We start from the raw sequence: 7,285 nt of genomic DNA, 5'->3' as shown, positions 1-7,285 counted from the left end.
ATTGTTATTGTTGTTATTAGTGTATTATTATTATTATTATTAACGGCCATACCACGTGAGTACACCGCTTCCCGTCTGATCAGCGAAGTTAAGCAACGTTGGGTCTGGTTAGTACTTGGATGGGTGACCGCCTGGGAACACCAGATGCTGTTGGCATAACGTTCTCCCTACGTGTCAGGTGGGGTTGGTGGAGGATTAGTGCCCCTCCCTGTAAAACAATTAACTCTAAGCCCTTGGCCACCCCATTTGGGATACATGGCATCTGGCAATGAATGAATGAATGAATTATTATTATTATTATTATGTATTTTTATTGTTACTAGTTATAGTAGTAGCAATACAGTGTATTATTGCAATATTGTTTTATTTAAAAAATAAGATTATAATAAATCACAAAGAAGAGTATAGAAGCTGAGGGAGAATAAAAAATTGGATTTAGAGCTCATTAAAAGGAGAGGGTGATTATGGGGATTACACCCAACTGGAGTATCAAAATCTTTAATCATTACCAACACCTTACAGCAACACATAATCCCATGATGATTAAAGTTTTTAATGATAAACTTATAATATCTAATACAGTACTTGCTTTCTTTGTATTAAAGCTTATTATGTGCAGTGCATTCCATTGGTACCCTAGAGAGAGAGAGAGAGAGAGAAAAAAAAAAAAGCACAGCAATTTGAGAGTAAGCTTAACTGGGGAAGATTCAGATGCTGTGAATTTCTGGAAATATTTTGGGGATGGATAGCTAGAGATGTATCTCAAAGACATAAATGTAATCCATGAGGCAGAGGAAGGGGCTGAAACAATACTAGTGTAGATGGATACGTGGAAGGAAAGCTCAGAGTCTTTTAAAATAAAAATGGATATGTTTGAAAGCAAAGTCGTACCAGCTGTAGTGTACAGGTGGAAGGCATTGGCCCTAAATGCCAGGGGAAAAACATAGTGCAAATGCTGGAAATCAAGTGCCTAATGTCAGTATACTGAGTTTTCGTTTTCGGTTTTTAAAGGCTCCAACATCATTGCGTGTGTCGGCCTTGGTCACCTAATGGCGGCTCTCCACGCTGCACGATTCATTGCAGCCTCCCTGTTCAGTCCCTTAACCCTGAGGTCACACTTAATGACCTTGTCCCATGTCTTTCTCGGTCTACCCCTCATAACCCCACCCCCAATATTAACATTTCTCACTTTCCTCACCCAATTATCATCCCCCATCCTCTCCACATGTCCAAACCATCTCAATCTACCTCTCCACAACACCAATACACTCCAGTCCCATCCTACCTCTCAACTCTTCCATCATAAACCCAGCCCCTCCAGGCCTTGGACGCAGGGACGCACTGCACATCCACCTAATCATTGTCATTTCTGTACGTCTGAGCCGGCGAATATCTTCCTCCTTCACTGCCCAGGTCTCCCTACTGTACAGCATTATACTCCTAACACATGCTGCATACAAAGACCCCTTAGCACGTAGGGAGAGTCCTCTCAATGTCAGGAGAGGCAAGAGCAGAGTGACATGGATTAGAGTGAGAACTGACATGGTAAAAGACAGAAACAACCCTTTTTATTTTGTTTGTTGCATGAGCGAAAGAGAAAGAAAATAATTCAGAGAGCTGCCACTTCAAAGGCCAGAGCTCTGAAACTGCAACTAGGTCTATGTGTGTGGCACTTTGCAGTGCAGTGCAATGCTGCAGAAGTATTGCCTTTCCAATGGCACCTCTTTCTTGTATTTTTCATTTTGCTAATGCTCAGCCACTCACTTTGGTTTCATAGCTCCTCTCACTTATTTGTTGTTTTGTCACTTGGTCATTGCTTACACAACCATTCTCTGACTCACTGAGCTCCCTTACTTTCCTTTCCTTCTTTCTCCAACCTAGTTGCCTCTTCCTATCATTACTGTTCCTATGAAATAAAAGGTTCTCTAATATTCTGTTTCAATCTTTGGTATATGGATGGTGGAGTTCTGATAGCTGAGTTCTTTATTCATTATATTCTGCACCATTTAACAGGAAGCACTCTAAGTTTTCTGGATCTTAACTAAAAAAAAAAAGACATTTGGTTTCTTCCTCTGTAAATCTATTTGTCTCTTAGATTTCAGGTATTTGTTCCACATTTGATAAAGATCACAGAGGCTGGTGTGTTGTCATGTAGTTTGTCCACTCCTCCTACCTCTTCCATTAAATTATAGATCACTAAACTTGATTTTTCTTCCGATTTTTTTTTTCCCCCCCATTTGTTCATATCCCAATCATAAATTTTCCTATTTAGCTCTCCGTTCGAAATATTACTTACTGGTAGTCTTTTGGTATTTAGGTCCAGTTCTTTTAACCCTTTCTCACAATGAGAAAGCCTGGGATTGAGGAGTGGCTGGTTAGAGTGGTTATGGCTATATATGAGTGTGCTTGCATCCTGGTGAGAATGAATGGAGGTTTGAATGATGAGTTTTCAATGAATGTTGGTGTGCATCAAGGCTCATTTTTAAGCTTTTATTCAGAACTGGATTCCCATGGGAGGTGTTGTATGCAGATGACTTGGTGTTGACCACAGAGAAAGAGAGGGTGGTGGTGGAAGCATTAGGAAGTAGAGAGATGGAATGGGGTATAAGAGTCTGAGAGTACAGTAAATCTTAATGAAATCAAATAATGATATCTAGGGCTAGTAGTGCAACTGTCAGAGCAGAGGGAGTATTGCCACATACATTTTGTCACAAGGGTGTGGGAAGTAGTTCCATCCTGTGCAGTGTTTGTGATATGTAGGTGCATAAAGAGATGTAATGGTATAAGATGTAGGATGCAAAATAATGCTGATTTAATGTGTGGATTGTGTAAGAGAGCATGCGGAGACAGAGAATTGGGAAAGGATTGGCCTTGCTGGAGAGTCTCTTGAGTGTATGGAGTTTTGTTGCTTGTGGGACATGATATGTGGTGGAGGTGAGGTTGGAGCTACAGTGGCTAGGGTAAGGAGTGGTTGGAAGAAGTTGAGGGAGCTTTTGCCTATCCTGACACTGAGGGCTCTCCCTCCATGCTAAGGGGTCCTTGTGTGAGGCATGTGTTAGGAGTGTAATGCAGTGTGATAATGAGACTTGGACAGAAAAGGAAGAGAATATTCATAGGCTCAAACACAGAGATGATAATGATTACTGATAGTTGGATATGTAGTGTTTCCATGAATGACAGGCTTGGAGGGGTTAGGTTTGCGAATGAAGAGTTGAGAGGAATGGTGGGACTTGAATGTATTACTGTTGTGTTGAGATGTATAGACTGAGATGGTTTGGACATGTGAAGAGGATGGAGGATGACAACAGCGTGTAGAGGGTGAAATGCAAACAGTGAGGGTAAGGTTGTGAGAGGTGGATCAAAAAAGGCCTGGGATGAGGTCATAGTGTGTGACCAAGACTAAAGGCTGATTAGAGAGGTTGCTGGAGATTGACCGATGGGGAAAGCTGCCATTAGATGATCAAAGGTGCTGCATGCAAGCATTCTGGAGCCTTTATAAGGAAGACAAAATGAATTAAACATTTCCTCAGCCATTTATTTTTCTTTTATTTTTCTTTTACTGACCAAAGATGGAGATATTAAAAATAGATGGAAAGAGCATTTTGAGACAGTTCTTAATAGACCAATACCACCAGAAGAGGATATACCGTCTGCTCAGGAAGATTTAAATATAGAAACAGGAGAGTTGAGGCTTGCAGAAGTGGAGAAAGCAGTAAAACAGTTAAAGAATAATAAGGCACCAGGGGAGGATGGTTTATTTTCGGAAATGTTTAAAGTGGAGGGGGATAGATTAATAATGATCTTGACCAAGCTATTCAATAAGATATGGGTGACAGGGTTACTACCATCAGTTTGGAAGAATGGTGTAATTGTTAAAGTTCCGAAGAAGGGAGACCTGAATGAATGTGGTAATTGGAGGGGAATCTCTTTGTCACCGATAGCTTTGAAAGTTTTCAGTAGAGTGTTGTTAAATAGGTTGGAGCCGGTGGTTGAGGGTATTCTGAGGGATGAACAGGCTGGTTTTAGAAAGGGACGTGGTTGCAATGATCAGATCTTTATAGTTAGGCATTTGATGCAGCAAGTTAATGAAATGAGAGTACCGTTAAGTCTTTGTTTTGTTGATTTTGAAAAGGCTTTTGATAGTGTTTCGAGAGAGACTATGGGGAAGATCATGAGACATTATGGAATACCAGAGGAGTTTGTGAGGGTCATTATGAACATGCATGAGGACACATTTTGTAAAGTGATGGTTGATGGTTGTCTGAGTGATTCGTTTGAAGTCAAGTCCGGAGTAATTCAAGGTGGTGTTCTATCGCCTTTACTATTTATATTGGTCATTGATTACATTATGAAAAGCGTTGGAACAGAAACCGGTGCAGGTATACTTTGGGGAGAGAACAGGAAACTTTTGGATTTAGATTATGCAGATGATATAGTTTTGATTTGTGATGGGCCAGAAGAGATGCAGAGAGTGTTGGACTGTTTGGTGAGTGAAGGTCGCAAGGTGGGTTTGGTTATTAATTGTGGAAAAACTGAAATAATCAATATGAATATGGAAAATGCACAGGAATGTGTAATTGGAGGTATGGTTGTAAAGCAAGTTGATAGGTTTAAATATTTAGGTACTTATTTAGCCAAGGATGGTTCTTTGAACTTTGAATTCGAGGAAAGGTTAAAGAAGGCTAATCAGGCAATGGGAATGCTTAAAAATATTTGGAATAATAACAATTTCTCTGTGCATACAAAAATCAAACTTTATAAGGTAATGGTTAGGAGTATCTTAATTTATGGACACGAGTCTTGGTACAGCACAGTGACTATGGAAAATAAATCCTTGGTGTTTGAAAATAAAGCACTTAGAAGAATATTAGGAGTTAAGTGGTGGGAAAGGATACCAAATAGTAGAATTAGAGAAATAACGGGAGTGCAGCCAATCGATGAATATGTTAGATTCTCACGATGGAAGTGGCTAGGACATGTGTACAGGAGACAGGGAATAGTACGAGGTACACCAGGGTGGGTGGCACTTGGTAGGAGAGGTAGAGGAAGGCCAGAAGAGACGTGGGTGAGGACAATGAGACGGGAAGCTGGAGATGAATGTTGGGGAGATCTTGAGGAGTTAGCACAAGATAGGATGTGGTGGTGTGAGTTCATCGAGGCCCTATGCATCCCTGAGGGTGCCACAGGAAATGATTGATTGATTGATTGATTACCTCTTCCACTACAGCCGGTTGTTGAATGAGGAGTCTGACTGGGACAGGGAAGGTTTGGAGCCTGCAGATCCAGTGTTTGGCCCTTGGCCTTTGATTGACTCTGCTACTGTGAGCAGGGCAATAGGCAGGATGCAGGTGGGGAAGGCAGCAAATGTGTCTGGGTTGACTGCTAAAATGTTGAAAGCCTCAGGAGATATAGGAGTGAGGTTAGTCACTGACCTGATAAATACGATTGTACAGTATATGAATGTGTTGTCCCAGATTATTGGCTGGAGTGTAAATGTAAATGTGCACAAGGGAAAGGGTGATGCCCTGCAAGGAGGAAATTATAGAGGCATAAAGCTTTTAGACCAGGTAATGAAGGTAATGGAGAGAGTTCTAGAAGGTATGATTTGAGAAAGAATGAATATTGATGATATACAGTTTTGGTTATGCCAGGCAAAGGGACCCCTGATGCCATATTCATTGTTCAACAGCTTCAGTAAAAAAATGTAGGCAAGAAAAGGGAACTGTACTTTGTTTTTGTTGATTTGGAGAAGGCTTTTGACAGAGTCCCTAGAGAGGTGGTGAGGTGGGCAATGAGAAAGCTTGGGATCGAGGAATGGCTAGTTAGGGTGGTTATGGCCATGTATGTCGGTGCTCGCACCCAGGTAAGGATGAACGGAGATTTGAGTGATGAGTTTTCCATGAATGTTGATGTGCATCAAGGGTCAGTTTTGAGCCCTTTGTTGTTTATCATGGTACTTGACATCCTCTCGTATGACGTCAGAAATGGACTTCCATAGGAGATGTTGTATGCTGATGTTTTGGTGTTGATTGCAGAGAATGAAAGGGAGGTGGAGGAAAGATTTAGAAAGTGGAGATGGTATGAGGTACAAGGGCTTAAGAGTAAATGCAGTTAAAATAAAAATGATGGTAAATAGGGCTAGTGGCAGTACTGCCATGGAAGAGGGAGGGTGGCCATGTGCGATTTGCCACAAGGGCGTGGGAAGTAATTCCATCTTGTGCGGCATCTTTGATAAGTGGGTGCATAAGAGATGTAGTGGTATTAGAGGCAGACTGCAAGGTAATGCTGATAGCATGTGTGTGGTGTGTCGAGGAGAGCAAGTACAGATTGTCAGGCGTGAAAAGATTGAACTTGTCGGTGATTCTCGAGTGTGTGGAAGAGTTTTGATATTTGGTAGACATGTTATGTGTTGGAGGTGGGGCTGGAGCTAACTCTGTGGCTAGAGTGAGGAGTGGTTGGAAGAAGTTCGGGGAGCTGCTGCCTCTCCTGACACTGAGAGGGCTCTCCTTCTGTGCTAAGGGATCTTTGTATGCAGCAAGTGTTAGGAGTGTAATGCTGTGTGGTAGTGAGACTTAGGCAGTAAAGGAAGAGGATATTTGCAGGCTCAAATGTACAGAAATGACAATGTTTAGGTGGATGTGCAGTATGTCCCTGAATGTGAGGCCTGGGGGAGCTAGGTTTATGATGGAGTTGAAGGGTTGGATGGGACTGGATCAAGTGTATTGGTATTGTGATAAGGTGAGGTAGACTGAGATGTTTTGGGCATGTGGAGAGGATGGGAGATGATAAATGGGTGCAGAAAGTGAGAAGTGTTATGTAAGGGGTAGGGTTGCGAGAGGTAGACCAAAAAAGACCTGGGATGAGGTCACTGAGTGTGACTTCAGGGACAAGAGACTGAATAGGGAAGCTGCCAAAGATCAAGCAGCATGGAGAGCCGCCATAAGGTGACCAAGGCTGATGCATGCAGGCATGTTGGGGCCTTAAAAAACGAATGAAAACAAACAAAATCCTATACAGGTAGTGAAGTTTTGCTTTCATAATTTCTTGCTCCATTAATGAGGCTCCCACTTCACACCTTAGGCAATAGACTGCAGTGCTGTAATTCCCTTCAAGTATTGCCCAGTATACAGCCGTTTCTATTTTTTTGTAATTTGTCTATTTCTGTATTATTAAACTATTAAGTTACCAAGTTTACAGCATACAATGCCCCTCAGAGTACTAAGTTCTTCCACAAGGCTATGCCTATTAAAAGTTTGTTATAGCTGTTGACCACTATAGTGTTATC

The 7,285-nt window shown here is 41.7% G+C and overlaps 1 protein-coding gene and 1 non-coding gene across 3 annotated transcripts in view; one reads left to right on the top strand and one right to left on the bottom strand.

Annotated features, from left to right (window-relative positions):
- LOC145400670 (putative protein MSS51 homolog, mitochondrial) overlaps nucleotides 1-7,285 on the bottom strand; it is a 498,420-nt gene that overhangs the window by 114,533 nt on the left and 376,602 nt on the right. The window lies entirely within an intron of this gene.
- On the top strand, nucleotides 39-156 carry LOC145400903 (5S ribosomal RNA). Its single transcript, XR_013897526.1, has one exon. It is a non-coding gene; the product is annotated as a 5S ribosomal RNA (ribosomal RNA).

This window comes from Coenobita brevimanus, chromosome 53 (assembly GCF_032717465.1).
Source record: "Coenobita brevimanus isolate Jiangsu-jjx chromosome 53, ASM3271746v2, whole genome shotgun sequence".
NCBI classification, from domain to species: domain Eukaryota; kingdom Metazoa; phylum Arthropoda; class Malacostraca; order Decapoda; family Coenobitidae; genus Coenobita; species Coenobita brevimanus.
This window is presented reverse-complemented; position numbering and strand designations above follow the sequence as displayed.